The following is a 21266-nucleotide window of genomic DNA, read 5'->3' as shown; positions in this document are numbered from 1 at the left end:
CGTCTGCTGGAAGTTTGTTCCAAGCATCTACTACTCTTTCAGTCAAATAATATTTTCTCACGTGGCTTCTGATCCAACTCACCTCAGATTGTGTCCCCTTGTTCTTGTGTTCACTTTCCTATTAAAAACGCTTCCCTCCTGGACCTTATTTAACCCTTTAACATATTTAAATGTTTCGATCATGTCCCCCTTTCCCTTCTGTCCTCCAGACTATACAGATTGAGTTCATTAAATCTTTCCTGATACGTTTTATGCTTAAGACCTTCCACCATTTTTGTAGCCTGTCTTTGGACCCGTTCAATTCCATCAATATCTTTTTTGTAGGTGAGGTCTATTGTATATCTACAGTATATCTATTTTAGGTGAATAGGTCGAGGAATATTGACCTATTGGATTGGATATGTCTGCCACTTTTCTTGTAAAAATATTAAAGGCAGGATACAGATAAATAAATCTATTGACTTATTTACTTAAATAAATAAACATTTATTTCCCAATCCACACACAATCCACAAGTGTGGGGAAAAAGCCACTGCCGATAGTTTTCTCTATCCACATCTTCAAGAATAGAATAGAATAGAATAGAATAGAATTCTTTATTGGCGAAGAGTGTTTGGACACACAAGGAATTTGTCTTTGGTGCATATGCACCAATAATAATAATAATAATAATAATTATTATTATTATTATTATTATTATTATTATTATTTTTTATTAGATTTGTATGCCGCCCCTCTCCGAAAATTTAGAGCAGCTCACAACAATCACAAACAATGTACAAATCCAATATCTAAAACACAATGTTTAAAAAACCTTTATAATAAAATAATCACACAACCCAATCAAACCATACATCAACCAAGTAGTTAGGGGAGGTGTCAGTTTCCCCATGCCTGGCAGCACAAGTTAGTTTTCAACAACTTACGAAAGGCAAGGAGGATAGGGGCAGTTCTGATCTCCGGGGGGAGCTGATTCCAGAGGGCTGGGGCCGCCACTGAGAAGGCACTTCCCCTGGGCCCTGCCAGACGACATTACTTAGTTGACAGGACCCAGAGAAGGCCGACTCTGTGGGACGTAATCAGCCGCTGGGATTCATGCGGAGGAAGACGGTCCGGGAGGTATTCTGGTCCGATGCCAATAAATAATAAAAAAATAATAATAAACCCCATCCTGATGCAAAACCTCCTCCGTGACAGGAATAAACCCGCCTCATAAAGCCTCTTTGACATTTACTCAGCTCCTGAAGTTGTCAGCTGGAGTCCGTCCGCTTTAATGCACACGCCTCTCCATCGACTTATTTACAATTCTCACAGGCCACCAGCTCCAAACACACAGGGCAGGCTGCAAACAGAATTCCTAAATAAGCTTTTGGACGCTTTCAGAGAGGGTGGACTTCAACTCCCAGAATTCCCCAGCCAGCAAGGTCAAAGGCTTGGTTGTTTATGTAAATAATGCAAAGCGATAAACATATATAATACCAGTCGTATTTTCCCTGGAACAACAACAGCCCTGTGTGGTGGACTGGGCTCAGAGAGAGTAACGGCCCAAAGTCACCCAGTCAGCTTTCATGCCCGAGGAAAGACTACAACTCACCGTCTCCTGGTGATTGGCTCAAAGTCACTCACATTCATGCCCAAGGCGGGACTACAATTCACTGTCTCCTGATGATTGGATCAAAGTCATCCAGCAATCCTAAGGCGGGATTAGAACTCACCATCTCCTGATGATTGGCTCAAAGTCACTCATAGATTTTCATGCCCAAGGCGGGACTAGAACTCACCGTCTCCTGGTGATTGGCTCAAAGTCACTCACATACATTCATGCCCAAGGCGGGACTAGAACTCACCATCTCCTGGTGATTGGCTCAAAGTCACTCATAGACTTTCATGCCCAAGGCGGGACTAGAACTCACAGTCTCCTGGTGATTGGACCAAAGTCACCTAACCAGCTTCCATGCTTAAGACAGCACTAGAATTCACTGTCTCCTAGTGATTGGCTCAAAGTCACCCAGCCAGCTTTAATGCCCAAGGCGGAACTAGAACTCACCGTCTCCTAGTTTCTAACTTTTTGCCTTCACCATTAGACCAAATTGGCTTTCAAACTTTAATTACTACATTGAAACTTTTCAGTCCTTTGAAGTGGGGGGTTCGTTTGACCTTTGTGGAAACAGAAGGCCTGGTTCCCACCTTTTGGCTCTCAAATCCCGCACCCCATTTATTTATTATTATTATTATTATTATTATTATTATTATTATTATTATTACTACTATTACTATTATTATTATTATTACTACTACTACTACTACTACTACTACTACTACTACTGCATTGGAACATCATCTTTCGGCTGTGGCGAGGATGGCGTTTGCCCAGGTTCGCCTGGTGCACCAGTTGCGGCCCTATTTGGACAGGGAGTCACTGCTCACAGTCACTCATGCCCTCATCACCTCGAGGTTTGACTACTGTAATGCTCTCTACATGGGGCTACCTTTGAAGAGTGTTCGGAAACTTCAGATCGTGCAGAATGCAGCTGCGAGAGCAGTCATGGGCTTTCCCAAAAAGGCCCATATTACACCAACACTCCGCAGTCTGCATTGGTTGCCAATCAGTTTCCGGTCATAATTCAAAGTGTTGGTCATGACCTTTAAAGCCCTACATGGAAATGGACCAGATTACCTCCGGAACCACCTGCTACCGCACAAATCCCAGCAACCAATAAGGTCCCACAGAGTTGGCCTTCTCCGGGTCCCGTCGACTAAACAATGTCGTTTGGCGGGCCCCAGGGGAAGAGCCTTCTCTGTGGCGGCCCTGACCCTCTGGAACCAACTCCCCCCGGAGATTAGAACTGCCCCCACCCTCCCTGTCTTTCGTAAACTACTCAAGACTCATTTATACTGCCAGGCATGGGGGAGTTGAGAGTTATGCATGGTATGTTTGTGTGTATGTTTGGTTTTATAATAAGGGTTTTTAGTTGTTTTTTATTATTGGATTGTACATGTTGTGTTTATTATTGTTGTTAGCCGCCCCGAGTCTACGGAGAGGGGCAGCATGCAAATCCAATAAATAATAATAATAATAATAATAATAATTATTATTATTATTATTATTATTATTATTATTTATTGGATTTGTATGCCGCCCCTCTCCGTAGACTCGGGGCGGCTAATAACAGTAATAAAAAACAGCATTTCTTATTTCATTCTAACCATCTCAGCCCTGCAATGTGCAGGGAAATTTTTTTAAAAAATGAAATAGTAGAGAAACACACTTTTCATTTATTGGAGGAGTTTTTCTAATTAAATAACGATCTCGGGTTGGTGGTTGAAAAAAACAGAAGAGCAGCAGCTAAAACGTGCCATTTCCTTAACAAGAATTATTCACAAGAAATTTTTGGCTCCTTGGGGAAAAGGACCGTCAATTAGCTAATTGGGTTTTTTTGGAGGGAGGGCTGGAATTGTTTTGGAAAGGAAATGTCTTTCTCTTCCTTCTCTTTAACATATTTAGTTGCTTGGTGCCTTGTCTCATCACTAACATAAATAAAATAAAATAAAATAAATAAAATAGAAAATAAATAAAATAAAAATAGTGTTATGACCTATAAAGCTCTTCATGGCATTGGACCAGAATACCTCCGGGACCGCCTTCTGCCGCACGAATCCCAGCGACCGGTTAGGTCCCACAGAGTTGGCCTTCTCCAGGTCCCGTTGACTAAACAATGTCATTTGGCAGGACCCAGGAGAAGAGCCTTCTCTGTGGCAGCCCCGACCCTCTGGAACCAGCTCCCCCCGGAGATTAGAACTTCCCCCACCCTCCTTTGCCTTCCGTAAAGTTCTTAAGACCCATCTCTGCCATCAGGCATGGGGGAACTGAGACATCTCCCCCGGGCCTATACAGTTTATGCACGGTATGTTTGTGTGTATGTTTGCTTTTAATAATGGGGGTTTTAGTGTTTTTTAAATTATTAGATTTGTTCTTACATTGTTCTTGTTATTGTTGTGAGCCGCCCCAAGTCTACGGAGAGGGGCGGCATACAAATCTAATTAATAATAATAATAATAATAATAATAATAATAATAATAGTTCTTAGCTCCTAGTTCTTCTTTTCATTAAACAAGACATACACCCACAGTGGTACCTCTACCTAAGAACGCCTTTACTTATGAACTTTTCTATATAAGAACTGGGTGTTCTAGATTTTTTGCCTCTTCTCAAGAACCATTTTCCACTCACAAACCGAGCCTCAAAATGTAGCTGGAAAAGGCGGGGAGAAGCCTCTGTGGGGCCTCTCTAGGAATCTCCTGGAAGGAAACAGGCCAGAAAAAGTGGGGAGAAGACTCCATGGGGCCTCTCTAGGAATCTCCTGGGAGAAAACAGGGCCAGAAAAGGCAGGGAGAAGCCTCCATGGGGCCTCTCTAGGAATCTCCTGGGAGAAAACAGGGCCAGAAAAGGCAGGGAGAAGCCTCTGTGGAGCCTCTCTAGAAATCTCCTCAGAGAAAACAGGGCCGGAAAAGGCAGGGAGAAGCCTCCGTGGGGCCTCTCTAGGAATCTCTTGGGAGGAGACAGGGCCGGAAAGGGTGGGGAGGAGCCTCTGTGGGGCCTCTCTAGGAATCTCCTGGGAGGAAACAGGGCCAGAAAAGGTGGGGAGAAGCCTCCGTGGGGCCTCTCTAGGAATCTCCTGGGAGGAGACAGGGCCGGAAAGGGTGGGGAGGAGCCTCTGTGGAGCCTCTCTAGGAATCTCCTGGGAGCAAACAGGGCCTCCACCCTCCCTGTGGTTTCCCCAATCGCACATATTGTTTGCTTTTACATTGATTCCTATGGGAAAAATGGCTTCTTCTTACAAACTTTTCTACTTAAGAACCTGGTCCCGGAACGAATTAAGTTTGTAAGTAGAGCTACCACTGTACTCAAATTTCTGCAATTTCAGCAACCTTCTCAGTCCCAAATTGCTATTCCTATCTTTTGCCTCGGTCAGGAAACTTTACCGTACATTCTATAGAAGAGGAAATGTTTCCTTTTCCCATCCGGATGTTTACCATAAAGCTGCACATAAAAGTTGTGTGTACTTATGGTTGTGTTTTCTCCCCCGCCACACACACACACAGGCTGTTGCAAGAGGAAGAAAATGGACAATCTATAGTATTTTTTTTATTTTTTGGCAACCTACTCAAGTCTTTGCTTGTTTTTTTCATTTTCCCCCTCACTCGCTCCTCCGATAAAAATCTGCTATCAGTTTATTCTTTGTTTTAATAAGTTTTTATTCACAAATAGAAAAACAATACAATTCAAAAAGAATAGTAAACGATTATTACAAACATGTAATTAAGAGAAAGAAAAGAAAGGGTGGGGAGAAGGGAAAAAAAGGAAAAACCTAGCAAAAGAGAAGAAAAAGAAACAAAAAGATATTGACAAATTTGAACGGGTCCAAAGATTGGCTACAAGAATGGTGGAAGGTCTTAAGCATAAAACGTATCAGGAAAGACTTCATGAACTCAATCTGTAGAGTCTGGAGGACAGAAGGAAAAGGGGGGGACATGATCGAAACATTTAAATATGTTAAAGGGTTAAATAAGGTCCAGGAGGGAAGTGTTTTTAATAGGAAAGTGAACACAAGAACAAAGGGACACAATCTGAAGTTAGTTGGGGGAAAGATCAAAAGCAACATGAGAAAATATTATTTGACTGAAAGAGTAGTAGATGCTTGGAACAAACTTCCAGCAGACGTGGTAGATAAATCCACAGTAACTGAATTTAAACATGCCTGGGATAAACATATATCCATCCTAAGATAAAATACAGAAAATAGTATAAGGGCAGACTAGATGGACCATGAGGTCTTTTTCTACCGTCAGTCTTCTATGTTTCTATGTTTCTAAGAAAGATGGACAGAGAGAGAAAGAGAGAGAAAAGAACATAGAAGAGAAAGAAAAAAAATAGGAAAATAGTTACATAGTACATCATTTCTATTTTGTTTGCATCCCTGGTGAATTAAAAAGCAAACTCTATATATCTCCTTATTGCTTTATCTAATCCATGTTTCAATTGTTTACACTTTTATTGTGTTATTTATAGTTATCAATTATAGCCATAATTTAAAACAAAACAAAACACCCCATGCACACAACATACCAAATGTGGTCTCACCAGCGCTCTATATAGCGGGATCACAATCTCCCTCTTCCTGCTTGTTATACCTCTAGCTATGCAGCCAAGCATTCTAGTCTCTGCCTGACTGCACTTTTCAAATTTCCAAATCCCTGCAATTGTCTCACTTAGCAAGCGAAAATCTTTTTTTTAAAAAAATATATTTTTAATTCCTTTTTTTCTTTAACCATCATATTTCTTTTACCCCCAGATCTGCACCCAAATCTTAAACCTTGTTATTTACATATCTTATTACAATACTTCATATATTTCCATTACCCGTCTTTTTTCCCCCCACCTTGTCTCTCAGTCTTTCTCTCTTGTTATTCAGTCCAAACATTGTAATAATCTAAGTCTTTTTGTCCTTTTAATTCTATTGTCAGTTTGTCCGTTTCCGCACACCTGTCTGTTTTCTCAATCAATATGTTTTCCAATGGAACATTTTCGTCTTTCCAGTATTGAGCATAGGCAATTTTTGCTGCTGTAATGATGTGTAGTGATAAGTATTGTACGTCCTTCAGTGGTTGCATTTTTTCCCCAAAATTTATTTATTTATTTATTGATTGATTGATTGATTGTTTGTTAGAGTTGAAAGGGACCATGAAGGCCATCGAGTTCAACCCCCTGCCCAAGCAGGAACCCTATAGTACACCAGTCAAGTGGCCGTTCAATCTTCTCTTAAAAATGTCCAGAGTGTTGGAATTCACAACGTCCGCTGGTAGGTTGTTCCATTGGTTGATCGCTCTGACCGTCAGGAAGTTCCTCCTTATCTCCATGTTGAATCTCTCCTTGGTCAGCTTCCAGCCGTTGTTCCTCGTCCGGCCCTCTGGTGCCCTGGAGAATAAAGTGATCCCCTCTTCTCTGTGACATCCCCTCGTATACTTGTAGACTGCTATCATGTCCGCTCTGGCCCTCCTTTTCTCTAGGCTATCCATGCCCAGTTCCCTCAGTCTCTCTTCGTAAGTCTTGGTTTCCAATCCCTTAATCATCTTGGTTGCTCTTTTTTGCACCTTCTCCAGAGTTTCGATGTCTCTTTTGAAGTGTGGTGACCAGAACTGAACACAGTACTCCAGGTGTGGTCGGACCAGGGCGTAGTAGAGTGGTATTAAGACTTTCCTGGTCTTGGAGTGTATTCCCGTGTTGATGCAGCTTAGGATCGTGTTGGCTTTTTTAGCTGCTGCTGCACATTGTTGGCTCATGTTTAGTTGATTGTCCACCAAGACTCCGAGGTCTCTTTCGCCGTCGCTACTGCTAAGAGGGGTTTCTCCCAGGTTGTATGTGTGTCCAGGGTTTTTTCTACCTAGGTGAAGGACTTTGCTCTTGTCGATGTTAAACATCATTTTGTTGGTGTGGGCCCACTGTGTTAGTCTGTCCAGGTCTTTCTGTAATTTGAACCTGTCTTCTAGGGTGTTGGCTACCCCCGCCAGCTTGGTGTCGTCTGTGAATTTGATCAGTTGCCCTTCTATTCACTCGTCCAAGTCGTTGATGAAAATGTTGAAGAGCACAGGGCCCAGGACTGAACCCTGTGGTACCCCACTGCCTACGTTCTTCCATGTGGATTTGGAACCGCTGAGGACAACTCGTTGGGTGCGGTTGGTCAGCCAGCTAAATGACATAATGTAAACCAGTCTGGCAGTTTGGGTGATTTCTCTCCCCCCCCCCAAAAAAAACCCCCCAAGAACTTCAGATAAATCAAGATTTACTCAAGACAGAAAGAAGCCCTGGTAGGGAATATCAGCAGCTGCTATTATTCAAGCCCATCCCTTAATATAGAAATCATGTTCAACCTTTTTTCACATCTTATTTCTCTCCCCACCTGTCATAACAGACTCCTTCCCAAACTCCATCTGTCTTTTGTTTGTGTGACAGTCGGATTTGCTGTCCTTCGTTTTGACTACGCGAGAACAAACTTTTGCGGCAGGGAGGCAACATTACGTAATGCATAGCACGGCGTTTCTCCATTTTAGCAATTTTAAGCAGTCTGGACTTCGACTCCCAGAATTCCCTAGCCGGCAAGAGCAAGAAGAAACCCCTCCCTAAATTAAGAGCAGGAATAGCATAGCATAGCATAGCATAGCATAGAATCTGGAAAGATTAGATTGGAATGGAATGGGGTAGAATAGAATGGAATTGGATGGGATGAGATGAGATGGGATAGGATAGAATGGAATGGAATAGAATAGAATTAGAAAATAGAATAGAATAGAATCTGGAAAGATTAGATTGGAATGCAATGGAATGGAGTAGAATAAAATGGAATGAGATGGGATAGGATGGAATAGAATAGAATTAGAAAATAGAATAGAATCTGGAAAGATTAGATTGGAATGGAATGGGGTAAAATAGAATGGAATTGGATTGGATGAGATGGGATGGGATAGGATAGGATGGAATGGAATGGAATAGAATAGAATTAGAAAATAGAATAAGATAGGATAGAATCTGGAAAGATTAGATTGGAATGGAATGGAGTAGAATAGGATGGGATGGGATGGAATAGAATAGAATTAGAAAATAGAATAGAATAGAATCTGGAAAGATTAGATTGGAATGGAATGGAGTAGAATAGAATGGGATAGAATAGAATAGAATAGAATAGAATTAGAATAATGAATAGAATAGAATCTGGAAAGATTAGATTGGAATGAAATGGAATAGAATAGAATTAGAATAATGAAAAGAACAGAATAGAATCCAATTTGCAAAGATTAGACTGGAATGGAATGGAACAGAATAGTCTTTTTGACTCGTGCAGTATACAGGTCCTCAATGGAAGACAGGTTGGCAGTAGTTAGGTAATGAAATGCCTACATGAAAACAACTAAGCTCAGAGGAACTTAGAACTAAGGAGAAATTTCCTGACAGAACAATTAATCTGTGGAACTACTTGCCTCTAGAAGTTGTGAATGCTCCAACACTGGAGGTTTTTAAGAAGATGTTGGATAACCATCTGTCAGAAGTAGGGGGTTGGACTAGCAGACCTCCATGGTCCCTTCCAACTTGTTGTTGTTGTTATTATTATTATTATTATTATTATTATTATTATTATTATTATTATCACCATGAACTCCACCTTTCCTTACTTTTCCCAATCTCTGTTGCACCGTGGATAATAATAGCAGGATTCCCAGTTTCAAACGATTAAACCCAATTAACACAAATGTCCAACAGTTCCCAAAAAACAAGGAAGAATTATTAGTTTTGCTTGTCTGACCTCTCCAGTTCATAGCAAGATTCTAAAGGTTTTTTCTGTTATTTAAAGCTTCTACTCTAACACCGTCTGGGAATGGTGTGTGTAGGATTTGAGGCAAAGACATTTATTTCCCAACTGTGGGTATCTTGTCCTTTTGACAAGATAACAAGGATTATGTTTTCAACCGCGCAAATGCCTCACACAACAGCGGTGCAGAAATGGGAACATTTTATATTAGCGGAATTTTTTATCTTGAAAACAGATAAAAAGGAATATTGAAGTATTGTCTCCAAGAATCCGTACGGCGTGTTCTGCCAACAGACAGATTTAACAGATTAAGAGAGTTGGAAGGGACCTTGGAGGTCATCTAGTCCAACCCACTGCTCAAGTGGGAGACCCTCCATCTGCCTCTACCTGGGATCAAACTCACAATTTCCTGATTATTGTTCTGTCGAGCTCTCTGGTAGAATCCTCCCAAAATTTCACAGGTACAAATTTCAGACACACACACATTTGAAAATTCAAAACAATGTTCTTTATAATGAAAATTCAGTTAAACCAAGGCCTCTTTTGTATAGCAAAGAGCCCTCGTCTCCAAACAAACTGGTAATTGGCACAAGTCCCTTATCAGTTCTGAGATACTTAGCTTGCAGCTGTGAGGCAATTCACAGTCCTTCTTCTTTCACAAAGTGAAATACCCTTTGCTCTGCTTTAGTTTCAAAGCGGGGAAAAATCAGCACACAAAGGTCAAAGTCAGCAAGGCAGGCACGAAACACAGGGATCAGATAATCCTCCACAATGGCCAAACCCACAGGCTGCTATTTATAGCAGCCTCACTAATGACCACAGCCCCACCCAACCACAGGTGGCCTCATTTTCTTTGATAATAATCTCTCAGTTTTTGTTGCCTATGCATCGCTCTCCGCATGCGTGGCTGTATCATTAACTCTTGTTCTGAATCCAAGGAGGAGCTAGATAATTGATCTCCTTCTGAGCTGTCTGCCCCACTCTCCTCCTCCCTGTCACTCATGTCTTCTTGGTCAGAGGAGCCTTCATCATCAGATTCCACCGGGAGCAAAGCAGGCCTGCGGCATGTGGATGTCTCCCCCACATCCACAGTCCTTGGGGTAGGAGCTGGGCCAGAGCTAACCACAACAATTATGAAGCAGGAGCTCTACCTCTAGGCCATATTCTCAACTTATGACCACAATCAAGTCCCAAATTTCCATGGCTAAGCAGTTGTTAAGTTTGTTTGGCCCAAGTTGTTAAGTGAATCACTGCAGTTGTTCGGTGTGTATCACAGCTGTTATGTTGCTTGGATTCTTTTGCTGTTGTGTTGACGTACCTGCCGTTTGTGTCCTGGTCGGTGTGACAGAACACAATTAATATTCCTAATTCCTGGGAAAAAACCTTATATTTTAAGTCATAGAGTATTCTTATCTTAACGGTGATTGTTTCTGACACAAACCAACAGGTAATTTTGCTTGTCAGAAGTTCGGAAAAGGGGATCACATGACCCCAGGACCCGACAACTGTGATAAATACACGCCAGTGGTCAAGAGTCCTGAATTTTGATCACGTGACCAACATGGGTCAGTCCTAAGTGTGGGAAAATGGTTGTAATGATTGGGGGAGAGTTTTGCATGCGGGGAAGGTAACCCTACCAACTAGCCACAGTTCACAACTACACCTAATAGAATAGAATAGAATAGAATTTTATTGGCCAAGTGTGATTGGACACACAAGGAATTTGTCTTTGGTACAGATGCTCTCAGTGTACATAAAATAAAATATACATTTGTCAAGAATCATGTGGTACGACACTTAATGATTGTCCTAGGGGTCAAATAAGCAATGAAGAAACAATATTAATAAAAATCTTAGGATACAAGCAATAAGTTACAGTCATACAGTCATACAGTCAACATGGCAGGAAATGGGTGATAGGAATGATGAGAAAAACTAGTAGAATAGAAGTGCAGACTTAGTACAAAGTCTGACAGTGTTGAGGGAATTATTTGTTTAGCAGAGTGATGGCGTTCGGAAAAAAACTGTTCTTGTGTCTAGTTGTCTTGGTGTGCAGTGCTCTGTAGCGACGTGTTGAGGGTAGGAGTTGAAACAGTTTCTGTCCAGGATGCGAGGGGTCAGTAAATATTTTCCCCGCCCTCTTTTTGACTCGTGCAGCATACCGGTCCTCAATGGAAGGCAGGTTGGCAGCAATTGCTTTTTCTGCAGTTCTGATTGTCTTCTGAAGTCTTCAATGAAAAACACTGTAGTAGTAGTAGTAGTAGTAGTAGTAGTAGTAGTAGTAGTAGTAGTAATAATAATAATAATAATAATAATAATAATAATAATAATAATTTATTAGATTTGTATGCAGCCCCTCTCTGAAGACTGTAGCAGGCTTTCTTGTAAAAATATATGTTACTTTCCTTTTTAGCAAAACGTTTCTCTAAATAAACTATCACAATACTATCATACACTACTATTACATCCACCACTGCAACCACCCACAAACCACTAACTGCAAACCACCAACCACTATAACAAACCACCCAGCACAAAACCACTTATCACAAACCACACCCGTTCAAGGGTGTTACTCCTTATATATAGGTTACAGCCAATCAGGTTGCAGCACAATTAGCAAACCCCTGATTACATACCGATTATGGCTTACATCAGCCTTTCCTATGGTTACAGACCCTTTACTTGCATTGCAATATTGCCTCAAGAAATAAACTTATTTCTGACAATAACTCGCCGTTTTAAAGTGCTATTGTAACTTCTAACAGACCCTAAACAAATGGTTGTAAGCTGATACAGATAAACAAAATTGGAAGGGAGCTTGGAGGTCATCTAGTCCAACCGACTGCCCAAGCAGGAGACCCTACACCATTTTTGACAGTGTATATAGAGTCTTGGTGATGCAGTGGTTATACTGCAAGCTACTTCTGCTGATCACAGGCTACCAGTTTGGCAGATCGAATCTCAGTAGACTTAAGGGTTAGGGTTAAGGTTAGGGTTAGGACCCAGATTGTTGGGGGCAATAGGCTGTAAACCGCTTAGAGAGGGCTGCAAAGCATTGTGAAGCGGTATATAAGTCTAAATGCTAAAAGTATATACAGTGTTCCCTCACTTTTCGCGGGGGATGCGTTCTGAGACCGCCCGCGAAAGTTGAATTTCCGCGAAGTAGAGATGCGGAAGTAAATACACTATTTTTGGCTATGAACAGTATCACAAACCTTCCCTTGACACTTTAAACCTCTAAATTGCAATTTTCCATTCCCTTAGCAACCATTTAGATTATTATTCACCGTGTTTATTTATTAAAGTTTATTAAAAAAAATAATTATTAAAAGCAGACAAAAGTTTGGCGATGACATATGACGTCATCGGGTGGGGAAAACCATGGTATAGGGGAAAAAACCGCAAAGTATCTTTTAATTAATATTTTTGAAAAACCGTGGTATAGACTTTTTGCGAAGTTCGAACCCGCGAAAATCGAGGGAACACTGTATACTGCTAAAAAATAAAGGGAACACTCAAATAACACAGATCTGAATGAATGAAATATTATCATTGAATATTTAATTTGCACGACTATTCCATTTGCACAACAGCATGTGAAATTGATTTGAGGAAATAAAGGGAAATATTTCTTCACCCAGAGGGTTGTTGGTTTATGGAATTCACTTCCAGAAGAAGTTGTGACAGCTGTCAGTCTTGAAAGTTTCAAAGCAGGATTAGACAGATTCATGGATGCCAAGTGTATCGATGGTTATTGAAACGGATGTCCAATTGTTGATTGAGGCAGGCAGGATTCCCTTGGGTACCATTTGTTGGGGGGTCAAGGGAAAGGGAGGGATTTGCCTTCTCTTTCTGCTCAAGATCACCATGGACAATTGGTGGGCCACTGTGTGACACAGAATGCTGGACTGGATGGGCTTTGGCCTGATTGAGCATGGCTCTTCTTAGGTTCTTATGATTCTCAATCAGTGTTGCTTCCTAAGTGGACAGTTTGATTTCACAGAAGTTTGATTGACTTGGAGTTATATTCTGTTCTTTAAGTGTTCCCTTTATTTTTATTTTTTTTGAGCAGTGTATATTGCCTGCATAAACTCCCAAAGATAGCCCATCCTTATTTCAATGATTAACCTAAAAACCATGGGAGTTAATGCTTTAAACAGATAAATAAATGAGGTTTGTCTGCTCTCATTCTACTCTAAAACCGATCCAGAGGCTCCAAAAAGAAGTTAGCATTTGTGCAGCTATATAAATCAGCAATTAATGGAGTTTTTCGGGAAGCAGGCAGTCTGTGGCATTTTAAAAGCTACAGGTCTCCATCGCAACCTGTAGAAAGAAAATTAAAGCCACATTAGGGCTGTTTTTTTAAAAAAAATGCTTTCGGTTTGTAGCTGCTAAATAGAAAACACACAAGACATTTCTCTCGCATAATGAAGTGTTTCTCCGAGCGGCTTCATCAATTTGATTTACGGGGCTCTTTAAATTGCTTGGCTTGAGATTTGAGTTCAGAGCAAGAGTAAGTTTATTAGACTTCACTTCTCCTGCAGTTTAATTAAGATAAATTTTTGCAGAAGGGGAAAAAACGGGAGGCAAGCGGAGAGGGAAGGATTTACCTTGCTAATCGGGCGGAAAAAAGTTTGCACAACAAACCCAGGAGTAGATTTACGCCTTGAAAGCTTCCTAACGGGTGCAATTATGGCTTCGGGCTCCTGCAATTTTGCTTGTAGTCAATCATGTTGGAGAGCGCCCAGGGATGTACTTTGAAGTAGTAAAGGCACCATGAAATCAGACTGCAATTACAGGTGACTTACAACAGTATAGAATAGAATTCTTTCACTGTTTTAAAATGATAGTGGGTTTTTTAGCTATAAAGGTCTTCGGAGAGAGGCGGCATACAAATCTAATAAATTATTGTTAATTATTATATTATTATAGTTTTAATTATTGGATTTGTACTGCATTGTTTATTGTTGTTGTGAGCCACCCCAAGTCTTCAGAGAGGGGTGGCATACAAATCTAATAAATTATTATTAATTATTATTATTATTAATTATTATTTATTGGCCATGTGTGATATGGAAACACAAGGAATTTGTCTTTGGTGCAGATGCTCTCAGTGTACATAAAAGAAAATATAGATTTAGAATAGAATAGAATTTTATTGGCCAAGTGTGATTGGACACACAAGGAATTTGTCTTTGGTGCAGATGCTCTCAGTGTACATAAAAGAAAGTATAGATTTAGAATAGAATAGAATAGAATTTTATTGGCCAAGTGTGATTGAACACACAAGGAATTTGTCTTTGGTGCAGATGCTCTCAGCGTCCATAAAAGAAAAAGATACACTTGTCAAGAATCATGTGGTACAACATTTAATGATTGTCATAGGGGTCAAATCAGCAATGAAGAAACAATCAATATTAATAAAAATCTTAGTATACAAGCAACAAGTTGCCGTCATACAGTCCTAAGTAGGAGGAAAAGGATGATAGGAATAATGAGAAAAAACTAGTAGAAATAGAAGTGCAGACTTAGTAAAAAGTTTGACACTGTTGAGGGAATTATTTGTTTAGCAGAGTGATGGCATTCAGGGGGGAAACGTTCTTGTGTCTAATTGTCTTGGTGTGTAGTACTCTGTAGTAATGTTATGAGGGTTGGAGTTGAAGCGGTTTGTGTCCAGGATGTGAGGGGTCAGTAAATATTTTCACCGCTGACTCGTGCAGTCTACAGGTCCTCAATGGAAGGCAGGTTGGCAGCCATTGTTTTTTCTGCAGTTCTGATTCTCCTCTGAAGTCTGGGTCGGTCTTGTTGGGTTGCAGAACTGAACCAGACAGTGATAGAGGTGTAGATGACAGACTCAATGATTCCTCTGTAGAACAGGATCAGCAGCTGCTTGGGCAGTTTGAGCTTCCTGAGTTGGCGCAGTCCAGTTAGTGACAATTCAAAGTTAGAACAGAATTGAAAAAAAGTAACTTTTCATAATTTATTTATTTTATTATTTATTTATTTATTTATTTATTTATTTATTTATTTATTTATTTATTTATTATTTAGATTTGTATGCTGCCCCTCTCCGAGGACTAATTTGTTAGTTAGTTAGTTACTTTGATCACCCTGGGGGTACTGCAATGGTCTTAAGTATGAAACATGGACATAAGCCATGTTTTTCAGTGCTGTTGCAACTTCTAGCAGTCACTAAATGAATTGTTGTAAGTTGAGGACAACCTATATGTGGATGGAACGCCACCAGGAAATCCCAAGCTCTTTACACCAGATTGGAAAGTCAAGAAACAGGCAGTAAAAAACTCCTTCCATATTGCTATAAAATCAACTGTCCATTCCTGAATATGTCTCTTCAATTTAAAAAAAAAAACCCTCACTTTATCAGCTCCTCTGGTAAATATACAGCTTCAACACATTAAAATTTCTGGTCCTGCTCGGTTAAATTGAGCCGATAACCAGAGCTTGGCCTGCGTGGATTAATTTATACAACTTTCAGACTAAATAATCATAATCCTCTCGGCCTTCATTTTCTGATAGCATCAGATTCTTTCAGCTGCTAAATAGGACTGCCAATGCTAAATTCTTTGGCAGGTCCTTTCATAAGCCAGCAGAATGCTAATGAGGAAGCGTGAAATATAATTAGAGATTTGTGCAAGTAAAAAGAAGAAGAAGAAATTAGTTGAACATTCAAGAGAGTGGAGAGTATAGTATTTTAGAAAGTTTGAGGAAAAATATGAAAGAGTAGTAGATCCTTGGAACAAACTTCCAGCAGACGTGGTTGGTAAATCCACAGTAACTGAATTTAAACATGCCTGGGATAAACATAGATCCATTGTAAGATAAAATACAGGAAATAGTATAAGGGCAGACTAGATGGACCATGAGGTCTTTTTCTGCCGTCAGACTTCTATGTTTCTATGTTTCTATATTTATATTTTATTCCTGGCTAATTAAGCATTTTATTTTATTGATTGATTGATTTTGTCCAATACACAATGAGGGTTTTAGTGGGTATACACACAGTAAAACACATGATGAAAGTTATAGAGGATATACTCATAGTAAAATATATCTAAGAAAGAATAGAAGTTATAGGAATAGAACATATCAATGAAAGAAGAGAAGAAGAGATATAGGAATAGAAGAAAGGTATAGGAGATATAGGAGAGCAATAGGACAGGGCACGGAAGGCACTTTAGTGCACTTGTACTCGCCCCTTACTGACCTCTTAGGAATCTGGATAGGTCAACCATGAATAATCCAAGGGTAAAATCTTAGGGGTTTGGAGATGACACTATGGAGTCCGGTAATAAGTTCCACGCTTCGACAACTCGGTTACTGAAGTCGTATTTTTTTAAGTCAAGTTTGGAGCGGTTAATATTAAGTTTAAATCTGTTATGTGATCTTGTGTTGTTGTGGTTGAAGTTGAAGTAGTTGCTGACAGGCAGGACGTTGCAGCATATGATCTTGTGGGCAATATTTACATCTTGTTTAAGGAGTCTTAGTTCTAGCCTTTCTAGGCCCAGGATTGTAAGTCTAGTTTCATAGGGTATTCTGTTGCGAGTGGAGGAATGAAGGGCTCTTCTGGTGAAGTATCTTTGGACATTTTCTAAGGTGTTAATGTCTGAGATGCGATATGGGTTCCAAACAGATGAGCTGTATTTGAGGATGGGTCTGGCGAAAGTTTTGGTGTGTGAGATTGCCAGAGCAGAAGCTATGTAGGATTAGGTTTACAACTCTTGAAGCCTTCTTGTCTATGTTGCTGCAGTGGGCTTTGGCACTTAAATCTTTTGTTATTAGTATACCGAGGTCTTTAACCAAGTGGAGGTTATCTGTGATAATTTGATTATTCAGTTCGCATTTGGAGTTCAGATTCTTTTTCCCAATGTGTAGGACAGAGCATTTGCTAGTTGAGATTTGGAGTTGCCATGTGTTAGACCACTCAGAAACAGTTTCTTCTCCCTATTATCTTGTCAAAGGATGGAGAATAGAGAATAGAATAATAATAATAATAATAATAATAATAATAATAATAATAGCAACAACAACAACAACAATAATAATAATAATAATAATTATTATTATTATTATTATTTATTAGATTTATAATTTATTAGATTTATAGAGTCGGGGCAGCTCACAACAATAATAAACAATGTACAATGTGACAAATCTAATATTTAAAAGAAAACATAAAAAACCCCAACATTTAAAAAACATGCAACACTAGCATACCATACATAAAACTCTATAAGCCTGGGGGAGATGTCTCAATTCCCCCATGCCTGGCGATATAGGTGGGTCTTAAGCAATTTACGAAAGACAACGAGGGTGGGGGCAGTTCTAATCTCAGGGGGGAGTTGATTCCAGAGGGCCGGGGCCACCACAGAGAAGGCTCTTCCCCTGGGGCCCGCCAGAGGACATTGTTTAGTCGACGGGACCCGGAGAAGGCCAACTCTGTGGGACCTTATCAGCCGCTGGGGTTCGTGCGGCAGAAGACGGTCCCGGAGGTATTCTGGTCCGATGCCATGTAGGACTTTATAGGTCATTACTTTGAATAATATAATTCTTTATTGGCCAAGTGTGATTGGACACACAAGGAATTTGTCTTTGGTTCAGATGCTCTCAGTGGACATGAAGATCAAATACAATATATTCACCAACAATCATAAGACACAACACTTAGTGATAGGATACTAATAAGAAATCAAATCACACTAGGAAACAATAAAACAATATAAATGGTAAAGATTTATTTTATTTATTTATTTATTTATTCAATTTTTATGCCGCCCTTCTCCTTAGACTCAGGGCGGCTTACAACATGTTAGCAACAGCACTTTTTAACAGAGCCAGCCTATGGCCCCCACAATCCGGGTCCTCATTTTACCCACCTTGGAAGGATGGAAGGCTGAGTTAACCTTGAGCAGGTGATGAGATTTGAACCGCTGACCTTCAGATCTACAAGTCAGCTTCAGTGGCCTGCAGTACAGCACTCTACCTGCTGCGCCACCCCGGCTCATAAAGATACATATTGTAAAGATACAAGCAACATGGTTATAGCCATAAGTGGGAAGAGATAGGTATTAGGAAGGATGAAAAGAATAGTAATAATACAGTCTTAGTAAATAATAAAATGAGAGGGAATTAGTTGTTTAGCAGAGTTCAGCGGAAAACTTGTGTTTTGTGGCATGAAATGGCATTCGAATGATGGCATTTGGGGGGAAAAATATGCCTCAATCTACTTTAAGATATGTGGACTACAACTCCCAGAATTCCCCAGGCAGGATTTAGATGGCTGGGGAATTCTGGGAGCTGAAGTAGAGACATTTAAATTTCCCAAGGTCGAGAAACACGGGCTTACGTCAATATTTTCACAGGGCAGTCTTTATTTCTCTTCAATTTAACAATGAGGGTTTTTTTAAAAAAAAAAATATTTTTCCTATCTCCTTTTTTGGAAACATGTTATATTCATCAAGTCTTTCCTTTTTTTAGAGAGAGAGAGAGAGAGAGAGAGAGAGAGAGTGTACACTCACCCTGTCCAATTATAGATCAAAACTCAGTCTGCTGACCAGCCGTATCCAAATGAATTCAGCAGTTGAGTTGGAAAGAAACCAGAAGCTGGAAAGATTGTTAAGGAAGAAAGCCTGGTTTTTTAAAAATGTGTTTTCCCCTTTGTTTCTTTTATGAACTGAAGACAAAAAAAGAAACACGAAAAAATTGTGTGTGTGTGTGTTTCATGCATCCTTTGTCTTTTAAAAAAGTAAAAATAATGTGTGTGTGTGTACAGTATGTATATATATATATATGTGTGTGTATGTGTTTATATGTAATACACACAAAGAGAAACACACACATATATAGCACCTTTTTCCTTTTTAACAATTAAAAATAGTGTATACCATAATCACTCGCTACTTCGCGGTTCATCTTTTGCGGATTCGCTATTTCATGGGTTTTCAAAGTGGGCTTAAATCCATTAAATCCGTTGAAAATTTTAAATCCATTAAAAATTCATAAAATTCTTTTACAGTACTACTGTACTGGGACCAACGCTCCACATTTCTCCACATCAATGACCTTTGCGATTACATCACAAGCAACTGCGTCCTCTTCGCCGACAATGTAAAACTCTTCAACACCACCGATAACACAACTACTCTCCAAAAAGACCTGAACTCTGTTTCTGAGTGGTCTAACACATGGCAACTCCAAATCTCAACTAGCAAATGCTCTGTCCTACAAATTGGGAAGAAGAATCTGAACTTCAAATACGAACTGAATAATCAAATTATCACAGATAATCCCCACTCGGTTAAAGACCTCGATATACTAAGATTTAAGTGCCAAAGCCCACTGCAACAACATAGCCAAGAAGGCTTCAAGAGTTGTAAACCTAATCCTACGTAGCTTCTGCTCTGGCAATCTCACACTGCTTACAAGAGTTTACAAAACATTTGCCAGACCCATCCTCGAATACAGCTCATCTGTTTGGAACCCATATCGCATCTCAGACATTAACACTCTTGAAAATGTCCAAAGATACTTCACCAGAAGAGCCCTTCACTCCTCCACTCGAAATAGAATACCCTATGAGACCAGACTTTCAATCCTGGGCCTAGAAAGTTTAGAACTAAGACGCCTTAAACAAGATCTAAGTATTGCCCACAAGATCATATGCTGCAACATCCTGCCTGTCAAAGACTACTTCAGCTTCAACCACAACAACACAAGAGCACATAACAGATTCAAGCTCAATATTAACCGCTCCAAACTTGACTGTAAAAAATTTATTTATTTATTTATTACTTAGATTTGTATGCCGCCCCTCTCCGAAGACTCGGGGCGGCTCACAACACGTGGAAACAAATCATAAATAATCTAAACAGATTTAAAATATTTAACGATTTAAAAAAGACCCCATATACTAACAGACATACACTCAGGCATACCATATATAAATTAAACATGCCCAGGGGAAGATGTTTCAGTTCCCCCATGCCTGACGGCAAAGGTGGGTTTTAAGGAGTTTTCGGAAGGCAGGAAGAGTAGGGGCAGTCCTAATCTCCGGGGGGAGTTGGTTCCAGAGGGCCGGTGCCGCCACAGAGAAGGCTCTTCCCCTGGGGCCCGCCAACCGACATTGTTTAGTTGACGGGACCCGGAGAAGGCCCACTCTGTGGGACCTAATCGGTCGCTGGGATTCGTGCGGCAGCAGGCGGTCTCGGAGATATTCTGGTCCAGTGCCATGAAGGGCTTTAAAGGTCATAACCAACACTTTGAATTGTGACCGGAAACTGATCGGCAGCCAATGCAGACTGCGGAGTGATGGTGAAACATGGGCATACCTAGGTAAGCCCATGACTGCTCTCGCAGCTGCATTCTGCACGATCTGAAGTTTCCGAACACTTTTCAAAGGTAGCCCCATGTAGAGAGCATTACAGTAGTCGAACCTCGAGGGAATACGACTTTAGTAATAGAGTTGTCGAAGTATGGAAGTCATTACCGGACTCCGTAGTGTCATCCCCTAACCCCCAACATTTTACCCTTAGACTGTCCACGGTTGACCTCTCCAGATTCCTAAGAGGTCAGTAAGGGGCGTGCATAAGTGCACTAGAGTGCCTTCCGACCCCTGTCCTATTGTCTCTCCTATATCCCATATATCTTCTCTTCTATCCCTATATCTTTCTTTTATTCTCTCATTGATTATTTTATCCTATACTCTCTCTTCTATTCTTTCACACTTTTTCCTTTTTTTAAGTTTTAATTGTTTTGTGTTGGGTTTTTTGGTCTTTTTTATTTTATGGGCGCTTGGTATTTTGCATTTTAACTACCTGTATATAATATTACATATATATTCAAGACAAAGTTAAAATAATATATATTTATATGTTATTGAATATA

The 21266-nt window shown here is 40.1% G+C and overlaps 1 protein-coding gene across 3 annotated transcripts in view; it reads left to right on the top strand.

The window, feature by feature from the left end:
* GAB2 (GRB2 associated binding protein 2) overlaps positions 1-21266 on the top strand; it is a 156081-nt gene that overhangs the window by 32887 nt on the left and 101928 nt on the right. The window contains exon 1 of one of the 3 annotated variants that reach the window (XM_070749529.1): positions 13701-13878. The exons of the other annotated variants lie outside the window; for them this stretch is intronic. The gene's annotated coding sequence lies outside the window, so the exon portion shown is untranslated. Of the gene's footprint in view, positions 1-13700; positions 13879-21266 lie in introns of those variants that run through there. 3 annotated transcript variants of the gene reach the window in all.

This window comes from Erythrolamprus reginae, chromosome 4, assembly GCF_031021105.1.
Source record: "Erythrolamprus reginae isolate rEryReg1 chromosome 4, rEryReg1.hap1, whole genome shotgun sequence".
NCBI classification, from domain to species: Eukaryota; Metazoa; Chordata; class Lepidosauria; order Squamata; family Dipsadidae; genus Erythrolamprus; species Erythrolamprus reginae.
This window is presented reverse-complemented; position numbering and strand designations above follow the sequence as displayed.